Genomic DNA, 22,422 nt, shown 5'->3' with positions numbered 1-22,422 from the left:
TTATAGAATTCTGAGTTTAAAAGTCAGAATTCTTCGATTAAAAGTCAAAATTCTGAGTTTCAAAGTCAGATTTCTGAGATTGGAAGTCAGAATTCTGAGATTAAAAGTCAAAATTCTGGGTTTTAAAGTCTTAATTCTGAGTTTTAAAGTCAGAATTCTGAGATTACAAGTTTGGACCATGCTAAACACAATTCTGAGATTAAAAGTCAGAATTCTGAGTTTGAAAGTCAGAATTCGGAAATGAAACATCAGAATTATGAGATTAAAAGTCAGAATTCTAAGTTTGAAAGTCAGAATTTCTGAGATTAAAAGTCAGAATTCTGAGTTTTAAAGCCAGAAATCTGAGTTTCAAAGTCATAATTCTGTTTTTATGGTAAATAATAAGGTGCGCTAATGGTGAGGAAAGCTGCTACTAAAGGTCCAATTAGTCAATTGGAAAAATAAATGTGTATAAATGATCTGGTGCGCTAATGAAATCAAATAAATATGTGGTCATAAAATTAAACACAATATGGTGATGGGGTGATGAAAATAATATGACACAATGGCATATATTTGACTAAAAGATTCATAAAAAACTCCCAAAGTCCATGAAAAACAAATTTTCAAATCAACGGTGAATCTTGTGTTTCAAAAGCAAACGGTGAAAGTTCTATTGGAGTGAATATTGGAGCACCTACTTACATTACACAGGAGTGAATTGGGAAAGGTTTTGTTTTACACTCTTACTATTTTCGTCTGGTAAGAGAACAGCTTGAAAGGTGGTGGGATTTACACACTATCATCTGGATTTATGAACTTTCACCGTTTGCTTTTGAAACCCAAGATTCACCGTTAATTTGAAAATTTGTTTTTCATGGACTTTGGGAGTTTTTCATTAATCTTTTAATCAAATATATGCCATTGTGTCATATTATTTTCATCACCCCATCACCATATTGTTTTTAATTTTATGAACACATATTTATTTGATTTCATCAGCGCACCAGATCATTTATACACATAATTCTGGTTTTGAAAGTCAGAATTCTGAGATTAATAGTCATAATTCTGAGTTTCAAAGTCAGAATTCTGAGTTTTTCAAAGTCAGAATTCTGAGTTTCAAAGTCAGAATTCTGAGTTTCAAAGTCAGATTTCTAATATTAAAAATCAGAAATCTGAGTTTGAAAGTCATAATTCTGAGTTAAAAAAAAAAGTCTCTATTAGGATGATTTTAGGACCAATGAACAATAATGTAGTAAAACCCACAGACCATCATTCTGCAGACATACATGTCTTCTGCTCTGTAAGATATGAAAATCTATCCTAGTTACAACACACAGTACAGGGAAGCAGGGCAGTGCTGGGTTCTGTGGTTCCTCTACTGTGTTAATAGCTCCTCAGTTTGCTGTCATCCTCCTGCTCTGCCATCTGCTCCCTCATAAAGAGTCATTCTGAAAATGTGTGTGTGTGTGTGTGTGTATTAGAACACAATGGCCAGCACAGTTCTGCACACCAACGTGTAAGAAACATTACACTGATGCCCCTACATAAGGGAATTCTAAATGGCGAGGAGACAGCAGGACGGTGTGTTTCTATGGTCATAACTGAACAATCATAAGTTCTGACTTTTAATCTCAGAAATTCTAACTTTCAAACTCAGAATTCTGACTTTTAATCTCAGAATTCTGACTTTTAATCTCAGAATTGTGTTTAATAAATGTAAGCATGGTCCAAACATGTAATCTAAGAATTCTGACTTTGAAACTCAAAACTCTGAACTTTCAATCTCAGAAATCTGACTTTGAAACTCAGAATTGGGACTTTCATACTGAGAATTCTGACTTTCAAACTCAGAATTCTATAAAAAAAAAAAAATATATATATATATATATATATATATATATATATATATATATATATATATATATATTGTTTTTTTTTTCAAGCTCAGAATTCTTTCAATTTTTTTTTTTTTTATGATGGCCCCAGGGATCTTTCATAGAGTGTGTTAAAAAAAAATTTCAAGCTCAGAAAGAATTCTTTCAATTTTTTTTTTATGATGGGGTTTTCTTGTATAAATGAGAAGAGTCTCCAGATAATGGTCTCTGTGAATTTAATATGTATCATGTTTGAAGAGAAGGAAAATGAGACTATTGAGATGATGTGAAAATAATGAATCATTATAAAGAACCAAAATAACTTTCTACTGTACTATCTTTTAATATGGGCAAGGTATTTAGGAATTAGAGTTTAATAAAAGTTTCACCAAAATTGTAATAGGCAAAAAATGACCATTCAGGACACAAGAATAAAAGTTTGTTTGATTTGATTGATAGTTTTTTTAATAAGCTTACAAGTAAGATTGATAGCTGGTTTAGTTCTAGGTTAGACAATGTTAGTTATTTCTGTTTCAAATTTTTATTGAATACATTTAAATTTTCACATTTATTGTGGAAAATAAAATACTATGATAAAAAGTATCTGAGGAACCTTTCTATGATTTAGAATCAAATTTAGAATTTAAACTGAAAACTGAATATCAAGGTTTCTTTGTAAATAATTATAATAGGATTAATAATATAAATAACAATATTCCAGCATATGCTTACCGGGTAGTTCAGTTGGTAGTTGTAGACAGCTGGAAGACTTCAGGAGGTCTACTCTAAAGAGAACGGGGTTGGCTTATATAATAGAAGAAAAACAATTTGAGTAAACAGAAATTTAAATAAAGTTTAATGTTAAAGTCACATTTTTCTTAGGAACACATAACTGACACCATGTGTATTTAGTAAAATACAATGCTCAAAAAAAAAAATTAAAGGAACACTTTTTAATCAGAGTATAGCATCAAGTCCTATCAATTCCTGGGATATTGATCTGGCCAGTTATGTAGCAGAGGGGGTTGTTAATCAGTTTCAGCTGCTTCGGTGTTAATGAAATCAACAACAGGTGCACTAGATGGGCAACAATGAGACAACCTCCAAAACAGGAATAGTTTTACAGGTGGAGGCCACTGACATTTTTTTCCCTACACATCTTTTCTGACTGTTTTTCACTAGTTTCGCATTTGGCTAGGGTCAGTGTCACTACTGGTAGCATGAGGCAATACCTGGACCCTATAGAGGTTGCATCAGCAGGACCGGTACCTGCTCTTTTGTACAAAAATAGAATTAATAACCGCGCTAGTGGGAAATACAAGAAAAAGCTGCAACTTCAAGTGTGACCACACCCCAGTGAAATAATATAAATTAAGTCGCGCTAAACATTAGAATAGAACAAAATAAAGTCCATATAAAGTCCAAAAAATTATATTGATAATAAAAATCCGTGATTTTCAATCCAGACTCCCAATGGGTATGTGCTTACCAAAAAGGTGAACAAATAAAGCAAGTAATTGAACCAAGGTCTTGTCAACTTGATTGAAGAAAAAAAACAGGTATGGCTCGCAATAATAATGTGATCGTTGGGTCATAAATTAATGGAAAAAAGGAGAAAAACGCAATAGCGTAAAACCCAAAAACAATGGGTACATTTATTGACTAAATGACACCAGTGTGATTATATCCAGTGATTAAAGAAAGAAGTTAGTGCTCAAATGGTGAATAAGTGAAACCTCCACCGATATTTGCGCTGCTTACCAGAACACAAATTGGGTATGCACTGAAACAAATCAGAGGGAGATAAGATCCAGTGCAGAAAGACACCTATAGATACTCCTTACCAGAGATCAAACTGGTAATCACATAAAACAACCAAGGAGCAGTGCTTGTCTTCCACCATAAAAAATCGCCTCTTACCAAACTGATATGTTATAAACGCTTGGAGAGAACTCAAACTCCAATAATAAGGCACTTGTAGAACTCCTCTATTCTATGCAGGCTCCAAACGGAATGGCTCCAGAGAAAACCCCAAAGTAATCACCGCAAAAATGAAAGGAGAAGCTCCATAGTGTGAAACCGCATAGAAATTTATAATAAAAAAAAAAAAAAAAGGGGGATTTTGAACTCACATGCAGGGGTACAAATGATCGCAATGTATAAGCCGCCGGCCGGACGGCTCTGCACATCCGCACTTCCTGATCGCAGTAAGATGACGTCAGTACGCCGTGTCCTTACGCCGTTTCATCACAGATGACGTTTTCAAAGGTATGGACGGCGTACTGACGCCATCTATTTAAGGAAGGGCTAAGACTGGTTGCCTGGAAATTGGTGATACTAGTTCGGCTATCTTAATAGAGGGAAACAGGAACCAGTAATTTGATCTTTCACCAGAAACCGGAACCGAGTGCCCGTAATTAATAAAAATTAAAAGCTGAGCTAGACAAATAATCAAACCTGCCAGACTAACAGCAAAATATCATAAACAATTAAGTAAAATTAATGTACAATATTAATATTAAAGTATAAAATGAACAGTAACACTAATACATTGTAAAATAGCACCGCCTAGTGGTTGTTAAATATACTGAAATAATATGTCTAATCCAGTATGATAAAGAAAAATTGACCAACATTTCCATTTAGCTAATGCTAACAACAAAAACAAATATTAAAAACAAATACACTAATAGCGATTCAGTGATTTAACTAGGAAATGGGCCAAAAACAATATTAACCCAACGACACCAAAAATTTGGATCGCTGAGGAAATTGTAAAAATTTATAATGAAAGAGGCCAAATAGTGAAGCCTCTTTTATTATATGGTAGTGATGAAACAGTCAATTTTAAATAAATGTTTGGGAAAACCCTTCTTGATATTGGACACATGTTCATTTAATCTAATATGTAAGGGGCGTTTGGTCCTACCTATATATTGATGCCCGCATGGGCACTGGAGCAAATACACAACCCCAGTGCTCATGCAGGAAATAAATGGGCTCTATAGTGTGGATCTTGCCTGTGCTCTTTGCTACGAATTCCTTGACCGTCCTTTGTTTATTCGAGCTCAAGGAACATATTCGGCATCTATTGCACTTATAAAAGCCAGTTAATTGATTTAGGAAGGTAGGCTTGGGTAACGGTGGTTCCAAAACATTTGGTGCTACCTTATCTCTCAAAGTTGGAGCCCCTTTAAAAACCTCGTGGACGGTCAGGGAGGGTACTTCGCAGGACCGGGTCATTACGAAGAATATGCCAATGGTGATTAATAATATTCTTTATGCTCGTGTGCTGGCTTTAAAAAGATGTAACAAAGGGTAAACTAAAGGAAGAATCACTACGATCTACCCTGCTCAGGTTATTCAAAAGTTGGTCTCTATCCATTTGGCCAAACTCAGTTAAGGTTTCGTAAAGGAATCCACTGTCATACCCCTTATCAAAAACCTTCCTGTCAATATATGGGCTTGAGCCTCAAATTCATGAAAGTTAGTGAAGTTACGCCTGATGCGAAGGTATTGAACTTTGGGTATTGCTCGCAACCAAGGAGCGTAATGGCAACTATCGACAGGAATATATGAATTCCTGTTGGTTGCCTTAAAATAAGCAGAAGTGCTAAATTGACCATCTTTGATACCTATAGTCAAATCCAAGAAGTTTCTGGTAGTTTGACTACACTTATAATTCAGCTGAATGCCTCGGTCATTAGAATTCAACTGATCTAGAAATGATATTAGTTCATGGTAGTGGCCATCCCAGAGGAGGAGAACGTCATCTATATACCTTGCCCAAAGCAGTATTTGTGGCCTACGATGGGCAGAGATGACGTCCTCCTCCCACTGGGCCATAAACAAGTTAGCAAGAGATGGGGCATACTTAGCGCCCATGGCCACACCAGTGACCTGGCGAGAAAACTGTCCATTATACCAAAAATAATTATGGTGAGTTACAAACTCCAATAGCTCCATAATAAAGGATATTTGCACTCTAGGTAAATCCGAATCACGGACAAGAAACATATTTACCGCATTCAAGCCAACATCATGAGGTATGACCGTATATAGCAAAGAAACATCCGCTGTTACCATCCAAAGATGATTAGTGGGAATTAAACCTGACAGAAGATTAATGACATGTCTTGTGTCTTTAATATAAGAAGGCGTCTTTTGCACCAAGGGCTGCAAATTAGAGTCAATGTACTTCCCCACCCGGGATGTCACAGAGTCAATTCCGCTGACGATGGGATGACCCGGGGGGTAAGTCAGACTCTTATGCAGTTTCGGAAGATAATATATGACGGGGGTACGAGGGCACTTAGGGATCAAAAATGCCTTTTCTTTTTTATTTAGTATATTGAGCTTGTACCCTCTATCTACTATATCCTCCAAGGTCCTTTTGTAAGAAAACTTAGGATCCGTGGGCAAAGAAACATAAGTCTGACTATCCCCAAGAATGCGTTGCATTTAATTGTTGTAGTCACTTCTATCAAGTACAACAATGCCTCCCCCTTGTATGCTGGCCTAATGACCAGATCTTTGTTGTCACATAGGGAATCTAGCCCTTTTTGTAGATCAGCAGACAAGGAAGTTTTGTGTAATTGGATCTTATCCAGATCCCTAAGCAAAACATCCCTAAATACTTTCAGCGATGGGGCCAAAGCCCCCGGCAAATTAAATAGAGAAGCGTTGGACAATCCAGAATGTTGAAATTCTGAACCAACAACACGATTATCCTTAATGGGATTACTTAATATGTATCTCTTAATATTTATTTTTCTTACAAACTTGTGGATGTCCATGTATGTTTGGAACTTATCCAAACATTTGGGGGGAGCAAACTTCAAACCTTTATCCAAGATGAGTTTTTCTGATTCTGACAGCACTACTTAACTTAAGTTGAACAAACCTGCGCCTGCTAAGTTTTTAATTTTTTTAAGTTTGATGCGCCTGCCTCCTCTGTTTCCTATTGAGGGTCGGCGGGGCGTTTGGTTCCCTGTGTGACCCTTGGAAAACCCCAACCCGGATAACTCTGATTGTTGGAATTTTGGGAAACAGAATTTTCTCTAGAGCATTGAGAAACAGTATGGTTAAGAGGGGGTGGGATATTATTAGGGCCCTCATTATCTTTAAGAGGATAGAATCTGTTTTCAACAGGGACATTATATTGGTAATTTTCCTGTCTATTATCAGATACATTTTTACCCTGCCAATGGTGGTCCCTATCTGGTCCTCTATTGGGTCGTAGGAGGATCATACCACTGTGGACTGGGTCTGGAAGGACTGTAATCATATCTTCCATAGATTGGACGTTGGTGACCATATTCAGAACCCTGATCCCTCTGATAAGGGTAGTAAGGCTCTGAGTAATTATTAGGTCCCCGTCTCCATTGTGGAGTGTTGGGATAGCCAGATGATTGTGCATATCCTCGTTGGTGATAATTAGGACCATTATATTGATCACGGTTACCCTGTTGGCAATTATTATTGGGACCTTGATTGTAATGGGAGCTATTCAGTTTATGTTGATTAAAAGGTTGTTTTCCTTTTTTAGGGTTCTGCCCCCTAAATGGAGACTTAAATGAGGGGCATCGACCATTCTGGTGAGGTCCCTTCTTTTGTGTTTTGTTGTTATAACCTGTTGTTTGTGGAGGGGCTGCTGAAGCTCTATTAGTTTGAATAGTAGATATTTCCATTAACTCATCGTCAGGGTTTAAATCTGTCAGTAGTTTCTTTTGCCATTCAAAAACGGCACTGGAATGATAATCCTGAAGATCTCTATTAAATTTTTTGCGTTTCTTAATTTTCTGGTCTTTCTCTTCTTTCTCCAGATTTTTTAAGAGGTCAGCAGAGGAAGATTTATATTCTTCACTGTCCATGAAAGGGACTACCTTCTCTTTAACTAGTTTTACCTTGTCATCGAGTCTGGAAAGTTTAGCACTCCCGGTGAGGTCGAGTTGGAGGACTGGTTTAAATATTTTAGCGAAGCAGGGGTAAATTTCTTGCGTTTTTTATCAGCTAGGAAGAGTTCTAAACTTTCCAGACTGGATGACGAGGTAAAACTAGTCAAAGAGAAGTTAGCCCCTTTCATGGAAAGTGAAGAATACAAATCTTCCTCTGCTGACTTCTTAAAAACTAGTGATTGACCGATATGGTTTTTTAGTGCCGATACCGATATTTTGGTCATCGGATATTGGTATTGGCCGACATTGGCCGATATTTTCGGACATTTAAGAAATTTTTTTATTTTTATATTTTTTCATAGGTACTATTGTGGAAGGATCTGGGGGTCTAAAAGACCCCAAACCCCTCCTCTGCACTTAAAAGCATTCAAAACACCAAGTTTGGCTGTTTTGAATGCTCACATTTTTTTGAGTTTGCCGCCGAGTTTTTTACATGGAGACCCGATCAGAGCCGAATGTAGTTTTGATCGGGTTTTCTCTTCAGCGGCCGTGCAGGTAGGATGCCTGGGTCTCCCTGTGGGACGGGAGACCCAGGCGAGCCGCGGGATGGGGGGAGATGTCTCAGCTGCATCGGTTGTCATTACAAGACAGTCGACCATCGGCTATGGACGCCGGAACCTGGGTGATGCCTCTAGCTGCAGGCATCGCTCCGGTACAGCACTTTCCCGAAATATCGGCAATACCGGTCACCTCCAGGGCCGATTCCGATATATCGGGGAAAGTGCATATCGGCCCCCGATATATCGGCTTTGCCAATAATCGGTCGATCCCTAGTGCAAACCAATCAATAAACGCTTATTGGGATTTTTTTTTTTTACCATAAATATGTAGCAGAATACATATTGGCCTAAACTAATGAAGAAATTTGATTCTTAACCTTTTTTTTTTGGATATGTTTTATTGAAGTAAAAGATATTGTTTTTTTTTTTTCAAAATTGGCGATATTTTATTGTTGATAGCGCAAAAAATAAAAAAATGCAGATGGGTGATCAAATACCACCAAAAGAAAGCTCTATTTGTGGGAGAAATGGGACATCAGTTTTATTTGGGTACAGCGTCGCACGACCATGCAATTGTCAGTTAAAGTAACTCAGTGCCGATTCGCAACGAATGGCCTGATCATTAAGGATGGTAAACCTTCCGGTGCTGAAGTGGTTAAATGTTACACCGTGATATTTATTATTCCCATCTATTATTTGTATATGAAGTCATTCCTTTCTTAAGACCGCATGTGATTTCAGTCTGATATGTAATCAGCTGCTTTTATTTGTATATTTGCTTATAGCCGTGTGTGTTGACAGGTAATCAAAGCCAAAAAACATTTTGATGAAACTCAATTGTTAACCACTTACCATCTGGCCACTGTATTATGGGTGGACAGGGCAAGCATTGTTGTGGGAGGGTATATATATATATATATATATATACAGTGCCTTGCGAAAGTATTCGGCCCCCTTGAACTTTGCGACCTTTTGCAACATTTCAGGCTTCAAACATGAAGATATAAAACTGTAATTTTTTTGTGAAGAATCAACAACAAGTGGGACACAACCATGAAGTGGAACGAAATTTATTGGATATTTCAAACTTTTTTAACAAATAAAAAACTGAAAAATTGGGCGTGCAAAATTATTCAGCCCCCTTAAGTTAATACTTTGTAGAGCCACCTTTTGCTGCGATTACAGCTGTAAGTCGCTTGGGGTATGTCTCTATCAGTTTTGCACATTGAGAGACTGAAATGTTTCCCCATTCCTCCTTGCAAAACAGCTAAAGCTCAGTGAGGTTGGATGGAGAGCGTTTGTGGAAAGAACTGAAAACTGCTGTTCAAGTTTTCAGTTCTTTCCACAGATTCTCGATTGGATTCAGGTCTGGACTTTGACTTGGCCATTCTAACACCTGGATATGTTTATTTGTGAACCGTTCCATTGTAGATTTTGCTTTATGTTTTGGATCATTGTCTTGTTGGAAGACAAATCTCTGTCCCAGTCTCAGGTCTTTTGCAGACTCCATCAGGTTTTCTTCCAGAATGGTCCTGTATTTGGCTCCATTCATCTTTCTATCAATTTTAACCATCTTCCCTGTCCCTGCTGAAGAAAAGCAGGCCCAAACTATGATGCTACCACCACCATGTTTGACAGTGGGGAAGGTGTGTTCAGGGTGATGAGCTGTGTTGCTTTTACGCCAAACATAACGTTTTGCATTGTTGCCAAAAAGTTCGATTTTGGTTTCATCTGACCAGAGCACCTTCTTCCACGTGTTTGGTGTGTCTCCCAGGTGGCTTGTGGCAAACTTTAAACAACACTTTTTAGGGATATCTTTAAGAAATGGCTTTCTTCTTGCCACTCTTCCATAAAGGCCAGATTTGTGCAGTACACAACTGATTGTTGTCCTATGGACAGAGTCTCCCACCTCAGCTGTAGATCTTCAGTTCATCCAGAGTGATCATGGGCCTCTTGGCTGCATCTCTGATCAGTCTTCTCCTTGTATGAGCTGAAAGTTTAGAGGGACGGCCAGGTCTTCGTAGATTTGCAGTGGTCTGATACTCCTTCCATTTCAATATTATCGCTTGCACAGTGCTCCTTGGGATGTTTAAAGCTTGGGAAATCTTTTTTGTATCCAAATCCGGCTATAAACTTCTCCACAACAGTATCTCGGACCTGCCTGGTGTGTTCCTTGTTCTTCATGATGCTCTCTGCACTTTAAACGGACCTCTGAGACTATCACAGTGCAGGTGCATTTATACGGAGACTTGATTACACACAGGTGGATTCTATTTATCATCATTAGTCATTTAGGTCAACATTGGATCATTCAGAGATCCTCACTGAACTTCTGGAGAGAGTTTGCTGCACTGAAAGTAAAGGGGCTGAATAATTTTGCACGCCCAATTTTTCAGTTTTTTATTTGTTAACAAAGTTTGAAGCATCCAATAAATTTCGTTCCACTTCATGATTGTGTCCCACTTGTTGATTCTTCACAAAAAATTACAGTTTTATATCTTTATGTTTGAAGCCTGAAATGTGGCAAAAGGTTGCAAAGTTCAAGGGGGCTGAATACTTTCGCAAGGCACTGTATATATATATATATATATATATATATATATATATATATTATTATACACTATGTTACCAAAAGTATTGGGACGCCTGCCTTTACACACACATGAACTTTAATGGCATTCCAGTCTTAGTCCGTAAGGTTCAATATGGAGTTGGCCCACCCTTTGCAGTTATAACAGCTTCAGCTCTTCTGGGAAGGCTGTCCACAAGGTTTAGGAGTGTGTCTATGGAAATGTTTGACCATTATTCCAGAAGCGCATTTATGAGGTCAGTACTGATGTTGGAGAGAAGGCCTGGCTCGCAGTATCCACTCTAATTCATCCCAAAGGTGTTCTATTCGGTTGAGGTCAGGACTATGTGCAGGCCCAGGACCAGCCCTACCATGGGTCCGGCTGGGTTCATTGGACCCAGGCGGAACTTTGAGAAGGGCAGAAAATTGACACTCAAGATTTTTCTTTCAGCAGTTTTGTGTGTCATCAGTTTGCTGCGTATTTTACGGGTGGCATTTCCCCATTTCATACTGCTGCCCATAGTGCAAACTGATGAGTATGAGGAGGCGGAGTGTCTCCAGCAATGACGTCAGACATCGGCCCACTCCATCTCACGAAGGACAGGCTGGATTTTCTAAGGTGGTTTCTGCGGCAGACATAGGAATGACAGAGGGACTGAGGACAGACAGTGGGTGTTTGGTGGCCGGATCCGGTGGTGAGTTATGGAAGAAGATAACAGTATATAGAATATTTTATATTTATATAAAATAATGGATGCGGGGGCCTTTTGGTGGGCGAGATTTTTTTTTTTTGAGGGGTTGGGGCAGCATTTTATTCTTGGATCTAAGCAGCACAATGTCTTAAGCCAGCCCTGTGCAGGCCAGTCAAGTTTAGAGATGTATAGAACTGTTCGCCGGCGAACAGTTCCCGGCGAACTTAGCATGTTCACGTTCGCCGCTGCCGGCGAACATATGCGATGTTCGGTCCGCCCCCCATAAGACATCATTGAGGCAAACTTTGACCCTGAACTTTACAGTCAGCAGACACATTTCCAGCCAATCAGCATACCTCCCTCCCACACCCTCCCACCTCCTATAAATAAGCAAGGGCAGCATCCATCTTAGATCATTCTGAAGCAGTGTGTGTAGTGAGAGTAGGGAGAGCTGCTGCTGCTGCTGCTGCTGTTAAGCTAGGGACAGTTAGTCAGTGTTCCTGGTCTTGCAGTGTTCTTGGTCCACTACTGCTGTAAGGACAGCACCCCAAAAAGCCCTTCTAAGGGCTGGTATTTGTGGTTTTTTTTTTTTTTTTTATATATATTTATATATATATACCTAGCGTCCCCAAAAGCCCTTTTAAGGGCTGGTAATTGAGTTGTTTCTTCATATATATATATATCTATATCTATCTAGTGTCCCCAAAAGCCCTTTTAAGGGCTGGTAATTGAGGATTTTTTTATTTATATATATACATATATATATATATATAGTGTCCCCAAAAGCCCTTTTAAGGGCTGGTAAGGTAATAGATTTTTTTCTTTATATATATATATATATATATATATATATATATATATATATATATATCTATTGTACACTGCAGTTGCCTGCCCGCTGTGTGTGAGAGGCCACAGACCTACCACAGACTGTACTGTGTGCACACCACACTCATTTCGGGTGGCACAGGCACAGTACCTGGCATTTTAAAAAATATTTTTTTTTTCCTCTGTCATAATTGCAGTGAGTGCTGTGTCAGGTCCACAGAGTGCACTGTACCCACTGCAGTGCACTGCCCACCACTGATATATATACGTTGGCACAGCATCTTGTTGCAATAAATTGAAAAAAAAAATATTTTTTATTATTGCAGTTGCCTGGGCTGCCAGTGACTGTCAGGTCCACAGAGTGTACTGTGCCCACTGCAGTGCCACTGTGTGCCCACCCACCACTGATATATAAGGTGGCACAGCAGCTTGCAAAGTAAAAAAAATATATATTTTTTTTTAAATTGCAGTTGCCTGGGTGCCAGTGACTGCTGTCAGGTCCACAGAGAGTGTACTGTGCCACTGCCCACCCACCACTGATATATAAGGTGGCACAGCAGCTTGCAAAGTAAAAAAAAATATATATATTTTTTAAATTGCAGTTGCCTGGGTGCCAGTGACTGCTGTCAGGTCCACAGAGAGTGTACTGTGCCACTGCCCACCCACCACTGATATATAAGGTGGCACAGCAGCTTGCAAAGTAAAAAAAATATATATATTTTTTTAAATTGCAGTTGCCTGGGTGCCAGTGACTGCTGTCAGGTCCACAGAGAGTGTACTGTGCCACTGCCCACCCACCACTGATATATAAGGTGGCACAGCAGCTTGCAAAGTAAAATAAAATATATTTTTTTTAAAATTGCAGTTGCCTGGGTGCCAGTGACTGCTGTCAGGTCCACAGAGAGTGTACTGTGCCACTGCCCACCCACCACTGATATATAAGGTGGCACAGCAGCTTGCAAAGTAAAAAAAAATATATATTTTTTTTAAATTGCAGTTGCCTGGGTGCCAGTGACTGCTGTCAGGTCCACAGAGAGTGTACTGTGCCACTGCCCACCCACCACTGATATATAAAGTGGCACAGCAGCTTGCAAAGTAAAAAAAAATATATATATTTTTTAAATTGCAGTTGCCTGGGTGCCAGTGACTGCTGTCAGGTCCACAGAGAGTGTACTGTGCCACTGCCCACCCACCACTGATATATAAAGTGGCACAGCAGCTTGCAAAGTAAAAAAAATATATATATATTTTTTAAATTGCAGTTGCCTGGGTGCCAGTGACTGCTGCCAGGTCCACAGAGAGTGTACTGTGCCACTGCCCACCCACCACTGATATATATGCCTGCAAGAGAAAAAGCCAGCCGCAGAGAAGCCGTATTCCTGAAAATATAAGAAAAATGCTTTTTTTTAGGGGTTCTGGACATGCTACAGAGCTGAAACTTGACAGGTACACTTTTTAGACCCCCCAGACACTAAATACAAAAAATGACATGCCTGCCTAAAAAAATGCCCGATAAATGCCTGCAAGAGAAAAAGACAGCCGCAGAGAAGCCGTATTCCTGAAAATATAAGAAAAATGCTGTTTTTTAGGGGTTCTGGACATGCTACAGAGCTAAAACTTGACAGGTACACTTTTTAGACCCCCCAGACACTAAATACAAAAAATGACATGCCTGCCTAAAAAAATGCCCGATAAATGCCTGCAAGAGAAAAAGACAGCCGCAGAGAAGCCGTATTCCTGAAAATATAAGAAAAATGCTGTTTTTTAGGGGTTCTGGACATGCTACAGAGCTGAAACTTGACAGGTACACTTTTTAGACCCCCCAGACACTAAATACAAAAAATGACATGCCTGCCTAAAAAAATGCCCGATAAATGCCTGCAAGAGAAAAAGACAGCCGCAGAGAAGCCGTATTCCTGAAAATATAAGAAAAATGCTGTTTTTTAGAGGTTCTGGACATGCTACAGAGCTGAAACTTGACAGGTACACTTTTTAGACCCCCCAGACACTAAATACAAAAAATGACATGCCTGCCTAAAAAAATGCCCGATAAATGCCTGCAAGAGAAAAAGCCAGCCGCAGAGAAGCCGTATTCCTGAAAATATAAGAAAAATGCTTTTTTGTAGGGGTTCTGGACATGCTACAGAGCTGAAACTTGACAGGTACAATTTTTAGACCCCCCAGACACTAAATACAAAAAATGACATGCCTGCCTAAAAAAATGCCCGATAAATGCCTGCAAGAGAAAAAGACAGCCGCAGAGAAGCCGTATTACTGAAAATATAAGAAAAATGCTGTTTTTTAGGGGTTCTGGACATGCTACAGAGCTGAAACTTGACAGGTACACTTTTTAGACCCCCCAGACACTAAATACAAAAAAATGACATGCCTGCCTAAAAAAATGCCCGCTAAATGCCTGCAAGAGAAAAAGCCAGCCGCAGAGAAGCCATATTCCTGAAAATATAAGAAAAATGCTGTTTTTTAGGGGTTCTGGACATGCTACAGAGCTGAAAATTGACAGGTACACTTTTTAGACCCCCCAGACACTAAATACAAAAAATGACATGCCTGCCTAAAAAAATGCCCGATAAATGCCTGCAAGAGAAAAAGCCAGCCGCAGAGAAGCCATATTCCTGAAAATATAAGAAAAATGCTGTTTTTTAGGGGTTCTGGACATGCTACAGAGCTGAAACTTCACAGGTACACGTTTTAGAGCCCCCAGATGCTAAATCCAAAGAAATTTTTTATTTTTATTTTTTTTTAATTTTTCCAATAATTGGCTCTCTATCAAAAAATTATAATTTTTAAGAACTTTTTTTGCGTGATCCCTCTCCGGCATGCCACAGTCCAGGTGTTAGTCCCCTTGAAACAACTTTTCCATCACTATTGTGGCCAGAAAGAGTCCCTGTGTGTTTTAAAATTCGCCTGCCTATTGAAGTCTATGGCGGTTCGCCCGGTTCGCCGGTTCGCGAACATTTGCCGATGTTCGCCGTTCGCGAACGGCGAATTTTAGGTTCGCGACATCACTAGTCAAGTTTCTCCACCCCAAACTCGCTCATCAATGTCTTTATGGACCTTGCTTTGTGCACTGGTGTGAAGCCATGTTGGAACAGGAAGGGGCCATCCCAAAACTGTTCCCAAAAAGTTGGTAGCATGAAATTGTCCAAAATGTCTCGGTATGCTGATGCCCTTCACTGGAACTAAGGGGCCATCCCAACCCCTGAAAAACAACCCCACACCATAATCCTTCCTCCCCCACATGATTTGAACCAGTGCACAAGGTAAGGTCCATAACTGGATGGACTATTGTCTTTATTCAACCTCACCTACTATGTAACTATTTCTTTACTGTTAGGGCTGCAAGATTGTGGAATTCTCTACCACAAGAGGTGGTTTCTGCGGGAAGTATGGTGGCTTTCAAAAAAATCTTAGACGTACATCTCAAGGATCAGAACATTCAGGGGTATGTGAGATTACTACAGCCACACACACCTAAACACAGGTTGAACTGGATGGACTATTGTCTTTATTCAACCTCACCTACTATGTAACTATGTAACTATATAAAGAGATGAATGAGCGAGTTTGGGGTGGAGGAACTTGGCTGGCTTTGGGGATTATGGTGTGCGGTTGTTTTTCAGGGGTTGGGCTTGTCCCCTTAGTTCCAGTGAAGGACATCAGCATACCAAGACATTTAGGACAATTTCATGCTACCAGCTTTGTGGGAACAGTTTGGGGTTGGCTCTTCCTATTCCAACATGACTGCACACCAGTGCGCAAAGCAAGGTTCTTAAAGACATGGATAAGTGAGTTTGGGGTGGAGGAACTTGGCTGGCCTGCCCAGAGTCCTGACCTCAACCTTATAAAACACCTTAAGGATGAATTAGAGGGAAGGCCTGGCTCGCAGTCTTCAGCACTTGACCTCACAAATGCGCTTCTGGAAGAATGGTCAAACATTCCCATAGACACACTCCTAAACCTTGTGGCCAGCCTTCTCAGAAGAAGAGTTGGAGCTGTTATAGCTGTAAAGGGTGGGTGTCCCAATACTTTTAGTAATACTGTGTATATGCATGGTTCCTAAAGAGCACAGGGTTGTGTGCTTTTTTTTTCTCTTAAAATAATAAACATGTTATACTTAACTGCTCTGGGAAATGGTTTTGCACAGAGCAGCCCAGATCCTCCTCTGGCATCCCCCCCCCACCACCACCTGGGGCTCCTCATATTCTTTGAGTATGGCCCAACTGCGGGCCCAATCCCGAGCCATGCTATGTGTAGAAACACGCAGCGTGGCTTAGCCTCACCCCAGCTCCCTGCTCACAGGATATGACTAACAGCAGCAAGAGCCAATGACTTCCACTGCTACCCAAATCCCTGTGATAGAGGAAGAGAGGGGAGAGAAGGCTACAGTGTTGGGTCACTGACAGGCTCAGGTAAGTGTTTACGGGGGAGAGAAATAGTTAGTGGGGTGTTTTTGACCTTAATGCAGGGAATGCATTAAAGTAAATAACATCAAGGCTTTAGAACCATTTTAACCCCTTCCCTCCCAAGGACATGCCCGTACGTCCTTGGATTTCAGTGGTTATACCCGGATAGTGGGTGCACCTACAGGCATCATCCCGGTACTGTTAGCTTCAGGCGGCGATTCTCTACAAAGCAGAAGTGATCTGAGTGGTGAGATACCCACTTGATCACTTCTGCAGGTGGCGGAAGGGGGATCCCACCCCCTCCTGCTGTCGCCTCTTCCGGGCTCTCCGGTCCCATCGCAGAGTCCGGGAGAGATTGCTGCCTGGGACAGAGAGAGAGAGGAACTGACATTGTTCCCCTCTCTCTGTAACCCTGGAAACCGGGAACAATGAGTATTCATCACTTCCGGTTCCGCCCCTTTGCAGAGAAGCAGCCGATCGGACCAATCTCAGTCTGATCGGCTGCATGGGGGGCCAGAGAAGAGATCTTAGGGTCTGATAGAACCCAAATCTCTCCATAAAGAGGACCTGTCATGACCCATTTGCAGAGAAGCAGCCGATCGGACCAATCTCAGTCTGATCGGCTGCATGGGGGGCCAGAGAAGAGATCTTAGGGTCTGATAGAACCCAAATCTCTCCATAAAGAGGACCTGTCATGACCCATGCTATGACAAGGGATGCTGTTCATCCCTTGTGATTACAATAAGGTTTGTACAAAAAAAAAATGTGGATTAAAAAAAAATGTTTGTATAAAAAAAAAAAAAAGCAAAAGCGCCTCGTCCCACGTGCTTACACCCAAATGCGAACGCAGACGTTACTCCTCCACGCATATGTAAATGGTGATCGCACCACACAAGTGAGGTATTGTCGCAAGAGTCTGAGCGAGAGAAATAATTCTAGCACCAGACTTCCTGTGCCAGTCTAAATGGGTAACCTGTAAAGGCGTTTAAAGGACCGCCTATGGAGAATTTTAAGCACCGTAGTTTGCTGCTATTCCACCAGCAGGTGCAATTTTAAAGCTTGACATGTTAGGTATTTATTTCCTTGACGTGACGTATAATATATATATATATATATATATATATATATATATATATAATGTTTGGGAGTTCTAAGTAGGGATCGACCAATTATCGGCAAAGCTGATATATCGGGGGGTTCGATCTGCACTTTCCCCAATATATCGGAATCGGCCCCTGAGGTTACCGATATTGCCGATATTTCGGGAAAGTGCTTATACCGGAGTGATGCCTACAGCTAGAGGCATCACCCCCGGTACCGGCGTCCATAGTCGATGGTCGGCTGTCTTGTAATGACAACCAATGCAGCTGAGAAGCCGCTCGGCTGTCATTACAAGGGACGTCTCCTCCCTCCCGCCACCTTCCACGGCTCACCCGGGTCTCCCGTCCTGGTGGGACGGGAGACCCGGGCAGCCAGCCTGCACTCCGCCAAAGAGAAGACCTGTTCAAAGCCGCATTTGGCTCTGATCTGGTCTCCATGTTAAAAACCCGGAAGTGATGACATCCGCCAAATTAAAAAAAATTACAGCCATTCATAACAGCCAAACTTGGTGTTTTGAATGCTTTTAAGTGCAGAGGAGGGGTTTGGGGTCTTTTAGATCCCCAGATCCCTCCACCAGAGTACCTGTCAAAAAAAAAAAAAATGTACAAAACTATCAGCAGATACCGATACGCATTGGCCAAAATATCGGTATCGGAATCGGCAGCAAAAATCCTATATAAGTTAATCTCTAGTTCTAAGTAACTTTCTAGCAAAAAAAAAAGTACATTTTTACATGTAGGAGCGAAGTGTCAGAAAAGGCTTGGGAAGGAGGTGGTTAAATTGGCCCTCTACCATGTGATTGCTGTGCATGTAAATATAGGCTGCATGCTGCAATCATCTGTTAGAGGGAACTGACTGATTACTACAAAAATATAAATTGGGAGTAGTCCCGCATTTAGTCAAGCCGAAGGCTAGAGAGAAATGTCCAGACACCACCTCACCAAGAACATGGGACTTTGGGGCAAGGATTGTATGGTGGACATGAAATTTAAATAGGGACCAACAATAGGTAAAATTATTAATCTTTATTACAAACAAGTTTAAAAACAAGACATAAGGTATAAAACCAAAGATGCAGCATATACATTAATATTACAAACTTCAAACAGAAGAATCAATAATATAGGAAAAAGGAATCACAGAAGTCCTACATGTTTCGCCGAGAAATTTGGCTTCTTCAGGGACCAAAAGTATATGTGACCTTTTTACTGATTCTAAATGATGAAACATAACATATAATGGTTAATGAGTAGAGTTAAGCGAACACCTGGATGTTCGGGTTCGGCGGGTTCGACCGAACTTGAAAAAAAAGTCCGGGTTCGTGACTCGGACATAACCCGAACTTTGTCCCGATCCCGAACCCCATTGAAGTCAATGGAGACCAAAACTTTTGAGCACTAAAATGCCTATAAAACAAACATAGAAATGGCTAGATGGCTGCAAATGGCACCAAAATCATCTTAAGAGCATGACAAGTGCTCTGCAAACAAATGTGGATAGGGAAATAACTTAAAAGAACATAAAAAACAGAAAAATAAAAAATAATCATCTTGAATGATGTAGGAGGAGGATGAGGCCCATATGGGGTAGGAGGTTGAGGTGGCGGAGGATATGGCGGTGTAGGTGGAAGCGGCGGTGGAGGAGGAGGAGGACGAGGCCCATATGGAGTAGGAGGTTGAGGTGTCGGTGGAAGCGGCGGTGGAGGAGGACGAGGTAGCCAACACTGGTTTTTGTTTTTAATTTTATTTCTTTTTAAATTAGGGTACACCCCAAAAGAGTTAGAAAGATCAAATACAACAATGGCTGGGTAAGGCCAGTATACATGTCTATTCTGCACAAGGTATGGACAACACCTGTGGGATCCATGCCTGGTTCATTTTCATGAACGTGAGCTGGTCCACATTGGCTCTGGACAGGTGGCTGCGCTTGTCTGTGATAACGCTCCCAGCCGTGCTAAATACAGGTTCAGATAATACACTGGCTGTAGGGCAGGCCAGCACCTCCAAGGCAAAAAGGGCAAGCTCAGGCCATGTGCCCAATTTGGAGACCCAGAAGTTAAAGGGGGCAGACCCGTCATTCAGTGCGTCTAGGCATGTGCACACATACTGCTCCACCATGTTAGTGCTTGGTGGTGGTGCTGCTGGTGGAGCTCCTGTTGCAAGGAGAGGACATGGTCCATCTGTGGCAGCTACACGCACAAGTGAAACACCTTTCTCAGCTGCGAGTAGGCGACAGAACCTTACAGCAGTATTTGGCAGGGCCTAATGCGCCTCTACAAATGTTGAGGCCAGAACAAGTACAGGCGATAGTAGATTGGGTTGCTGACAGTGCCTCCAGTTCCTTCACATTGTCTCCCACCCAGTCTTCTGCTGAAAGGTCAGAGTTGCCACCTGCAGCCAATGGCCATCAATCTTTCACCTCACCCCCTTGCAAATCAGCCAAGCAGTCTGAGCCCCAAGTCATGCAGCAGTCTCTTCTTCTTTTTGATGACTCTGTTAGCATGGTTTCCCAGGGCCATCCACCTAGACCTGCTCCAGAAGTGGAAGAGATTGAGTGCACCGATTCCCAACCACTTATGTCTCCAGATGAGTACATGGGAGGACTATCGCAGCACGTCTTGGGTGATGACGAAACACAGGTGCCAACTGCTGCGCAATTCCGAATTGTGGAGACCGACAAGGGTTGCAGGGGTGAAGACTGCGTGGAAGATGATGTGGAGGACGATGAGGTCCTCGACCCCACATGGAATGAACGTCATGCAGGTGACCTGAGTAGTTGGGAGGAAGAGGTGGTGGTCGCACAGAGCCACCAGCACAGCAGAAGTGGGAGCAGGGTGCAAAAGCAGAGCGGCCGTGCCCTAGACACTACACCTGCTACTGCCCAACGCAGGAAGGGACCGAGCACACCAAAGCCAGCTCACAGGAGTTCCCTAGCGTGGCAGTTCTTCAGACAATGTGATGATGGCAGGACACGAGTGGTTTGCACGCTGTGCAATCAGAGCCTGAAGCAAGGCATAAGCCTTCTCAACCTGAGCACAACCTGCATGACCAGGCATCTAAGTGCAAAGCACGAGCTGCAGTGGAGTAGACATCTCAAAAACCAAGAAAGGTCTCTGGCTCCTCCTGCTTCTTCTTCTGCTGCAGTCTCGGCCTCTTCATCCACCTCTGTAGTGACAGTGGCACCTGCCACCCCACAAACAGAGGATCTCCCAGCAACACCACCACCTGGGTCACCAACAACCATCTCCACAATGTCCCGTGGAAGCGTTCAGCTTTCTATCTCCCAAACACTGGAGCGGAAGAGGAAGTACCCCCCCTACCCACCCGCGATCGCTGGCCCTGAATGGCAGCATTTCAAAATTCCTGGCCTTTGAAATGCTGTCATTCCGTCTGGCGGAGACGCAGAGTTTTAAATGCCTTGTGGCGGTGGCTGTCCCACAGTACGTCCTGCCCAGCCGCCACTACTTTTCCAGGCAAGCCATCCCTTCCCTGCACAAGCAAGTGGGTGACAAAATCAGGTGTGCACTGCGCAACGCCATCTGTGGCAAGGTCCACCTAACTATCGATACATGGACCAGTAAGCACGGTCAGGGACGTTATATCTCCCAAACAGCACACTGGGTAAATGCAGTGGCGGCTGAGCCTGAGGCGGATAGCAGTTTGGTGCATGTCCTTCCACCACCAAGGATTTCAGTGTGCTTCAGTTTTCCTCCTGTTCCTAACTCCTCCTACTCTGCTTCCTCATCCTCTACCGCCTCCTCACCCGGTCAGCGTAACACCTTCACCACCAACTTCAGCACAGCCAGGGGTAAACGACAGCAGGCAGTTTTAAAACTTGCCTGTTTGGGGGAAAAACCACACACCGTGCAGGAGTTGTGGAGGGGCATTGAACAGCAGACCTATGAGTGGTTGGTGCCAGTGAGGCTCAAGCCCGGCCTGGTGGTGTGCGATAATGGGCGAAATCTAGTAGCAGCTCTGGGCCTAGCCGGTTTGACACACATCCCTTGCCTGGCGCATGTGCTGAATTTGGTGGTGCAGAGGTTCCTTAGAAATTACCCCGATATGTCAGAGCTGCTGCAGAAAGTGTGGGCCGTCTGTGTGCACTTTCAGCGTTCTCACCCTGCTGCTGCTCGCCTGTCAGCGCTGCAGCGTAACTTTGGCCTTCCCGCTCACCGCCTCATATGTGACGTGCCCACAAGGTGGAACTCCACCATGCACATGCTGGCCAGACTGTGCGAGCAGCAGCAGGCCATAGTGGAGTTTCAGCTGCAGCATGCATGCACGAGTCGCTCTGCAGAACAGCACCACTTCACCACCAGTAACTGGGCCTCCATGCGAGACCTGTGTGCTTTGTTGTGCTGTAACATATGCAGACTAGGCCGCAATGTAATCTTTTTTCCCTAAATGGGTGTTTATTGAATAGCGGAATAGAACAACAGTATCCAATGAGTGTATCTCACAGTAAAATATGCAGACTAAGCCGCAATGTAATA

The 22,422-nt window shown here is 42.0% G+C and overlaps 1 long non-coding RNA gene across 1 annotated transcript in view; it reads right to left on the bottom strand.

Moving 5' to 3' along the window:
* The window catches only part of LOC309562998, a 108,393-nt gene that overhangs the window by 11,944 nt on the left and 74,027 nt on the right, over positions 1-22,422 (bottom strand). The gene's annotated exons all lie outside the window — the stretch shown is intronic.

Source organism: Pelophylax lessonae, assembly GCF_965119305.1.
Source record: "Pelophylax lessonae genome assembly, chromosome: 9".
NCBI classification, from domain to species: Eukaryota; Metazoa; Chordata; class Amphibia; order Anura; family Ranidae; genus Pelophylax; species Pelophylax lessonae.
The sequence above is the reverse complement of the archived record's forward strand: the minus strand, read 5'-3'. Positions and strand labels throughout refer to the sequence as shown.